This window comes from Pinus tabuliformis, chromosome Q (genome assembly GCF_031772625.1).
Source record: "Pinus tabuliformis cultivar Carrire ecotype Pingquan chromosome Q, CPIR1, whole genome shotgun sequence".
NCBI classification, from domain to species: Eukaryota; Viridiplantae; Streptophyta; class Pinopsida; order Pinales; family Pinaceae; genus Pinus; species Pinus tabuliformis.
This window is the reverse complement of record NC_142296.1, coordinates 784,884,960-784,894,168: the sequence shown is the minus strand read 5'-3', so window position 1 is coordinate 784,894,168 and position 9,209 is coordinate 784,884,960. Positions and strand designations below refer to the sequence as shown.

At 30.6% G+C, this 9,209-nt stretch overlaps 1 long non-coding RNA gene across 2 annotated transcripts; it reads right to left on the bottom strand.

Moving 5' to 3' along the window:
• Window positions 1-1,127: 1,127 nt before the first annotated feature.
• Window positions 1,128-4,867, bottom strand: LOC149221837 (uncharacterized). Of its 2 annotated transcripts, none has more exons than XR_016248881.1 (4): window positions 4,708-4,867; window positions 4,192-4,277; window positions 3,852-4,005; window positions 1,128-1,489 (listed from the first exon to the last, which is right to left on the bottom strand). It is a non-coding gene; the product is annotated as an uncharacterized LOC149221837 (long non-coding RNA). The 2 variants fall into 2 exon arrangements; XR_016248882.1 differs by lacking the exon at window positions 4,708-4,867 and adding an exon at window positions 4,465-4,622.
• Window positions 4,868-9,209: the final 4,342 nt, after the last annotated feature.

Genomic DNA, 9,209 nt, shown 5'->3' with positions numbered 1-9,209 from the left:
TATCATACATTCTATGAATTGGCAGGGGAATAAAGTTATCAAATTATGAACTTAATTATGATGACAAGTAGTAAAATAAAAATAAAAAGTCTATAACTGAAAAATGAAATATAAGACAAATAATTATCGCATCCCCGAAGTAAGGGAAGGAAACAGTGAATAAGAAGAGTTTAAATTTTTTATTTTATGTAAATGTATTAAATGCAAAATTGACAATTTATTTAAAGCAAAGGCCAAGTGGTGGCAATGTCAAAACAGTGAATAAGAAGAGTTCAAATTTTTTATTTTATGTAAATGTTTTGAATGCAAAATTGACAATTTATTTAAAACAAGAGCCAAGTGGTGGCAATGTCACTACTTTTGCTTTTTGCTCATTGCCACCATGTGGCTTTTGTTTATTAGGGAAAGAATGAGTGACATTTCAAAAAAATATAAAAAATATTTATTAAAAAAAAATAAAAATAAAAACACTTAATATAATATTCAATTTAATTAAAAAAATCTAAAAATATATTTGATACCAAAATCAAAATGCAACATTACACATAAAATATTTCATTAAAAAGAACCTCTTAATATAATTAAAACATTTTTTTAGTCAATAACATAATAATAAACCCAACCCTTTTTTCCCTTGTCATCACAAAGGGCCATGATATGAAAAACATGATATTAAAGAGAATCATGTTGACTTGCTTTAATGAATATGAATATGATATTTGTTAAATTTGACTTTAGAATAATTTACATGTGGAATTATTCCTTTATGACTTATCTTCCTAGTAATGTGTAGAGAATCTCATTATCAATAACTATTTGTTCAACCTGACTTATCTTCCTAGTAGTGTGTAGAGAATCCCATTATCAATGACTATATCACATTTATTATGCAATAATGTTGAAGAACAACCTTTAACATTTAAAATTGTGATCAGTTGGTGATACATACCATTTAATGTAATAATTGAAGAGTCAAGCTATATAATTAAGTTTTATAAAGTCAAGCTAAATAATAATTAAGAATTTGTGTTGCCAACTCAAGAGTTGGCATAATAGTAGTTTAACTAGATGAAAACAAGTAGTCATATGAATATAAAATATTGTTAGGAAACCCCATGGCACATAAATTGAACATGTACAAAGACTTGTAATCTCTACTTCTGTTACAAAGATAATTGAAACTCTAAAACATTAATATGAAAAAAATGTTTTTGTTTTTATAACTCAGTTGTAAAACCACCAGTGAGGACAACTATCTCTAGATGCTATCTGCTAATGCAGGCTGACTCATCATTGTTATTCAAAGAAAACCACGCCACTTGGAATAACCAGTTGATAGTCCAGGTTGAATCATCATTGTTATTCAAGGAAAACCAGGCCATCTGGAATAACCCGTTGATAGTCCATAAACCTGTTGGTAGTCAATAAGGGGACAGACCTTTACTCCTGCCAAATGCCTCTAGATCTTGGGCTGTGAACCTGTCTAGCTCTTAACCCAACAAAAACAATTTTAATTGTTCAATAATATAAAATTATTTTTCAAAAATATTTTTATTTAATTATTACACCAAAATCACTGACTCAAGATAAATTGAGATAAAATGTCCAGATAAACAATCACTGACTCAAGATAAATTGAGATAAAAAGTCAAGATAAATTGAGATAGTATTCAAAACAACTCGATAACTTTCAAATATTTATTTTATCTTAAGTATTTTAATGTTATTTTTGGATTGGACTGTCATGTCATATTCTGAAAGCAGTCTCTTCACAGGATTATCCAAGATTAAGTAAACTGTGCGGTCATATTTTGAAAGCGGACTCTTCACAAGATTATCCAAGCCTAAGTAATTATAATGATCGGAAGTAACTTGTAAAAATTATAATTATAAAAATTGAGAAACAAGTTGTAAAAAATATGATTATAAAAATTAAAGTTAAACAATTAGTAATGAAAATTAAGTAAATTAATTTAAAATAAATAAATATAAATAAAATATTTAAAATATAATGTAAAATTAATAAATTAACTAATAAAAATGTAAAAAATATGATTATAAATATTAAAATTAAAAATTAAGAGTTAAAATAAAATAAATTAACTTTAAAATATTTAGAATATAACATAAAATTGATAAATAAATAAACATGAATAAAATTTGAAAAACCATAATTATAAACATTAAATTTAAAAGTTATGAATTGAAATAAGGTAAGTATATAATTTGATGTATTTATTTTCATAATGCAACCTATCAAGCCGCATTGCCACGGAACATAGAGGTGAAAATTGAAACCCTTTGACAGTCCTTAGATGCATCATTTTGATTTTACAGCAAACACTAATAATGAAGATCATTGTCATATGATACAAGGCTAAAGACTACTGACATCATTATATTTTTATTCATTTAATGTATAATATAAACACAGAAATCGGAAACAGATACAATACATGCCTTGCTATGACGATCATTAATAGCATTCTAGGATAACCACCACCAGCCTACACTGAACTCACATGAAAAAGAAAGAAACAAAGAAGAACAAAGTGCCAATTTGGCATAACTTTCAAAAAAGCAAAACAGGTATGGGTATGGATAGTGTATATTATGCAAAAAGTTTAAAGAAAACATTTTTCATTGATTTTAAGTTGTCTTTTTATCTTAAAATATGGGAGATCTTCTTGAATTTTGTTGGCATTAGTTCCAATTAGCATGCTCTTTCGCTGGTGGACTGGTGGTTTAATTATCGACCCTCGTTATAGGAACATTCCGTCGCTTATTTGCTCGGGGATTTGGTTGGCCCAGGACAAAGGCATTTTCCAGGAACAATCTTCAGATCTTTATCCCATTGCAATTCAATGTGCCTCTATTTTTTAACTGATCCCTCAAAACACCCCCTCTTTGTCCTGTCGGAATATACCGGAAGAACATATTAGACTTGATGTCCTGTGAGCATACTTTGATGATGCTTTGACGCACTCTGATCCACAAGATAGATGCGGGGCAGGTATTATCATTTATATAAATGATATGATCACAGATCTCTAAAAGCATCAGTGGGTATTGGTACAGGTTCAAACAATTTTGTAGAATTAAAAACCTTGAAATTTTTTGTATGTTGATTAAGAAAGCTGGGGATTGATTCAGTACAGATTTTTGGTGACTCTCAGAATGTGATAAATTAAACAAACAATGTGTAGCGTTGTCAAAATCTTACTTTGGTTCTTATTTTAGAAGAAAATTCTTTTATAAAATCTAATTTTGTTGATTTCTCCGTATATATATCATATTTACAAAAAAAGAACACGGAAGCAGATCTCGTTTCCAAAAAAAGTCTTAAAAAAGTTTACAGTAGGCTTTGGACATGGCACATAGTTGATTCCGATAACGGGTGAGTTACCAAATCGGATTAGCCTCCTTACATTTAATGGCTCGGTCATTTTGTATATGCACAGTTTTCTTTTCTGCATCTTATGGTTTTTTGGGGCTCTATTGGACTTCATTGGCGCCTTTTATCTTCCCTTATATATATTTATATATATTATCCCCTGTTTGTTTATGGCTACCAGTTTTTGGTGAAAACTCTGGACTGCTACATTTATTTTTTGTTTGATGGGTTGTTTTCTCTGATTGTTCGGAGAGACCTTGGTTCATTGTCACAGTTTATAGTATTTTTATATATAATTTTCACTTTCCTCTGTCTTCACTTTTACTTTCAGTTTATTGTGGATTCACAATTTGATTTATAAATGTTTAATTGCATTTAATATATAATTTTTTATTAATTTAATAAAAAATTTGATTTTTCCCCAAAAAACAAAAAACACATGTAATCAGAGACACACCTGGCACAATCGACATTCGGACTAATAGGCACATTCAAATCAGTGACCTTACACCTTTGAGCCAGAAGCCTCTCGTATTTGAGCTAAAGACTATCTCCTCAGCAAGAGAAATAGGATTTTTACCTTCCTTTAGTTGGACAACAAAACCCTCGCCCTGGCGATGTGACCAAGCACATTCCAATACCGGCAAAAGTGATGGAGTAAATTAGTCAATGGAAAATTCTAATGGATTAACCAGATTTAGAAAAGGAAAGACAAAAGAGTTTGACTCGCATTATTACCAAAGAAATAAATTAAATAAAACAAAACAAAAACTCAGAGAGAGTACATGAATGGTTACCTACAATAGGAGCTGCAAATTACAAATATCGCCTGCCAAAGGATAAGGAGATTGTCGTTACCTGGTCTAAACCCCATTGTTTTTTCCTGCAACCAATTCACAATAGAACTTATAAAAGAGGCCATCAATGAAACGCATACAAGAGAAGGTGAAAAGGGCAATGCACCCATATTCTTCAACAACTACAAGGCAAAGCAGTAGCTAGTGAGAGCAGAAAAATACAGTATACCCCTTCAATAGACCAAAATAAAAAAATAAAAGGAAATAACGTACAGGTAAATATATGGCTGGATTCCTAGAAAAAGTCGAACCCTAAATAACTCGGCTGGAAGCCATTAAAATGATGAGTCATTCATAATTTTTCCATCCTAGAGAAAAGCAAAGGGATGAATACAATGCAAAACACAAATTATAAAGTAGCTGCACAAACTGTGAAGATCCTAAGGACTCCCGAGGATTTCATGCCTCCTTGGTAAATTAAATAAAGAAAAAAATGCGATAGAGCAAATTCTTTACCAGAGAATTCGCCAAAGGCCTTGCGTAGCAGGAACGTGGGCCCAAGTATGGATAAAGACAAGTGAACGTGTACAGCCAAACAGAGCGGCACTATGGTATCACAAGAAACATCTGAAACAAGTCAAACGGATGGAGTTTAGGGTTTTTACTACCCTGTGGAATATCATAGTGTGGCAAAACTCATGGCAAAAATAAAACCAACACATTGTACAGTAAAAACCCAAACAACACTATACGATTCATACGTGAGCTCGTTGCCGCATGGGGTATGTAGCCTTGATGTGGCAGCTGTAGTCAGAGTACTTTTTTGGAAAAAAAAACTTAAGGTGAACTATAAAAACTCCATGATTTTTTTGTGAGTATAAACTAATGCAAAATCATGATCATGAAGTGCAGTCACTAGTGTTGTACGGTAGTTTAGTTTGTTATTCAAATTAGAAATTACGTTCTAGAAAAAGTTGCATAAAACATTATAACTTGTATTGGTCAATACTAAATTAATATTGATTAATAGTTAAATAAAATCTTATAGTGTTGAGTTGGCAGAAACTAATAAATTGAGATATCTACACCTTTGTAATTTTGCTCTTACATAAATAATGATAGAAAGTAACTCTTGGTAAGTATATTTATTTACATCTTATTCCTATCCTTTTTTTAGTGCAAAGACTCGCTTAAATTATGGTGGCAAGTAATTGATGGGTTAAGTTAAGTGGCCACAAAATTCCAAGGAATCACCAAACTACCAATCTACCTTTTGTAACAAAAGATTGAAGAGAATTTTTTTGTCTATAATGGAATTTGTTGTAGGTCAATTGAACAGTGAGGGATACAACATTATCCAACTACATTTTCTAATGCACTATAAACTTTGGGGCAAGCCTACAACATTATCCAACTACATTTTCTGCTGCACTATAAACTTTGGGGCAAACCTACAACATTATCCAACTACATTTTCTACTGCACTATAAACTTTGGGGCAAGCCTGTTCATATAAGTCCAATGCAAGTCCACCTCCTTATGCAAACACACACACAAATACCCATGAACTCACAACTATAGTAAATGGATTTCTAATAGATTTGCTTCTCTCCTTCTTTAAAGCAGACAAGAAGACTCTATGGGAGCTATTGCAATTGTAGTTAGTAGGTAAGAAAAAATATTGTAGCAGGTATTTTCGACAATAATTTGACAATAATTTCGCATGTGATACTGCAAAATAATTACTTATATTAAAATAGAAATATGTTGTGAAGCTCAACTATAATTAAATGACGTTTTATCTCCATATATCGTCGATTGTGGAGGTATCCTTTTCATTTCCAATTTTGATTTGTTAGCACTTCGACACCCAATACCTCTATGACTCTTCCATGTTTTTATATAAGATGTACTACATTAAACTAAAACACATGCACCCGGTCAGAGTATATTCTTCCAACATATTTGTCTCTTCCACCACCATCATCATTTATATTATTATGATGATCGAAACATATATTTTATGTGCCATCTCTTGACTTTCACAAATAGAAACGTATCCTTGAATGTCATGAGGGTTATTGGATTTTTAGGGTTTTATTTTGTAAGTTGGTCATTTCAAAACTTATGATAAAAATACCCAAAATAATCACATTGTTAAGGGATGGTGTGGCCAAGAATAAGGGTTATCCCGGTACAATTGAATTGTACTTTCTTAAATCGTAGATTATTTCCACAAATCACATATGCTTAATAAAAATATATATTTTAATCTTAAAATTAATAAATTTAATATAAATAGAAAATCAAATTACTAAAATAAATGTTAAGTGAGATATGAAAATTTTCATTCAAAATTATGTATTTAAATTAAAAGAATGATGAACCTAGTATATAAAACATATTTGTAATATTTAATTTATTTTAATTTTAAATTTATTATAATAAAAAAACAAATAAATCTTATAGCCAAAATTGTAAACTCACTCTAAAATTTTCTCAAAGAGCATGTGATGGATTTTGATCCAATTATATGTATGTTTAAAATGATATCTAATATGCATTTTTATAAGTTTAAAATGATATTTATATCTAAAAAATTAATGATATAATCATTCCCAAAAATGCAGATACACATTTAAATGAAAGTATTTGCCTTATTGATATAAAACATGTGTTTTCCATATGACCCAATGGCAATAGTAATATTGAAAAGTTCAACACTAGCGAACTATTGCGTTAGACAAGAAAATTTTCATAATAGTTGTTAATTTTAAAGCATATCAACAAGTTGCAAGTAGTAAATAATTATTTTCCCTCAACAATTATTATACTTCAAACATGTTTTGAAATAGTTAAGCAAATTAAAATATTTAGATACATACTAAGCATATATGTTATTATTAAGTAGTTTGATCTGGTCTTTTGTGTATCACCATTTTCCTTAAATCAATGTCAGTAACCAAATCTAGTGATACAAAAGTTATGGTAAAACAAAACCTATCTTGTCACTTTATAGAGATGCTCTAAATTAGAAGGCTAAGGTCCTTAAATTCCTCAATAGAGTAAAAAAAGAAAAAAAAATGTTACTCCTTAAATCTAATAGCTCTAGAATGAGGAACCTATAGGCCAAACTCGATGATAATCTAGTTTTTTGGATCACCAAAGGAAGTTCCTAGCTTTGAGCACATGATATTTAAGCATCTTTCCCTCTACATGTTCTACTATTTTCTCGATTTCCTATGAATCATTGTCCCATCATACGCATTCTTAGTAAGAATAAGGTGCATGCTTCCTTTAAGCCTCTCACCACTCTCTGAAGCTCCTATAGGTCAGTCGAGGATCATGTTGACCCCAAAGATATGAAAGGTGTTTACTTAGTCCCTTGATCATGTGGAACACCCTATATTGGAGTAACAGGTCGTTCCATCAAGAAAATGATCCAAGAGCACACGACATATATTAGGAATAATAGATTGCACTCGTTTGCCTTAGCTGAGCATGCATCTAATACTAAACACCACATATGTATTGAGAATTCTCGGGTTTTAGCCAAAATTGATCACTTCCATCACAAGAAGTTCAGGGAGAATTTAGAAATTGAGAAGCATGGTAACAATCTGAATAGTGATGAAGGTTGGAAAATTAGCAGGAACTAGATCCCTGCTCTCCATTCCTAGAAATTGATTTATGTTATGGTCTTATTTATTTATTTGTATAGTGATTTTATGTTAGGATTCCTTGGAACAAAATTATAATTAGTTTCCTTTGATTATCTATTATATTTTTAGATCGTTAAGTTCATTTATTTGGTTTATATATATAGTATTGGTAGATAATGTCGAAAATCGTATTTTCATTAATTTTATGTTTTTACTTCTTTTCATTTTTATATATTTATATATAGAATTGTTAGATATTTTTAAATTTGTATTACTCATTAATTTTGTTTTTGACTTCCTTTATTTATTCCATAATTTTAGCGTTTCATCTTTATATTTTTATATATTCCTTACTTTCCAATTTTATTTCGATTTATGAGGATGTCTTTGAACATTTGGATTATCATGTAGTTATTATTTTTATTTTCATTTTACTTTTAATGTTTCAATTTTTTTAATTTTTTTTTAATTTTATTTTTTTACTTTCTAACAGATCATTTTGTTTTTCCTTGTTTTTTCTGAAGCATCTCCACCTATATATATTGTTAATGTTAGATCAGGTACTCCACCTTTGCCCTGATGATGAACCATAGTGGAGGGTTCGAAATGTTGGCTCCAAGAAAGTATTCGATGTGATCTCTCTAAAAAAGCTCCCATCTAAAAATTCTTTTTGTTGAACCTAATGTAATGAACAAGAGGAGTCTAAATGTAGAAACCATTACTACTACAAGCAACCATTTATGCTTGCCTTTGGCCATGTTTTATCAGATAAAATCTAAATTTTCAAACTTCCAAGAAGAAGATTGCTCAAGAATATTATTTGTGGCTAAATGCAGATTGATTTACACGATTAGGTGGTTAATAAACAAATTTTATTCGAAGACATTTGCTCAAGGTTCCAGAATTTATAGTGATAAGAACAAATACTATAAATTCCATATGGAAAACTGAGTTATTTACCAAAAATTCATAAAAACTTGGGTGGATGACAAAGTGTAGGCAAGTTTAAGAATAAAAGCCAAAAAATGGGGTCACACACCATGCTTGTCTGGGAAGCTCTCGTCAAAATATCCACTGCTACCACAGATGAGAACAATGAACCTAGCAATGATATTCTGCAATGCCATAAGTGGTTGGTCATCTTAACACCACCACCACTCTCGTTATTCTCCGCTTTGCATAGCCCAGTTCCACACTTGCACTCCTGCCACATAACGCTGAGAAAACACGTCCCTTTCCTAATAGGTTCGAGACAGACGAAGAAGGTTGGTGGGAGAACTTTCACTTATAAAATACCTTCGGTGTAAATATCCAACATCGCTTTTGATCAACAGTGAAAACTATACACTTGAAGAA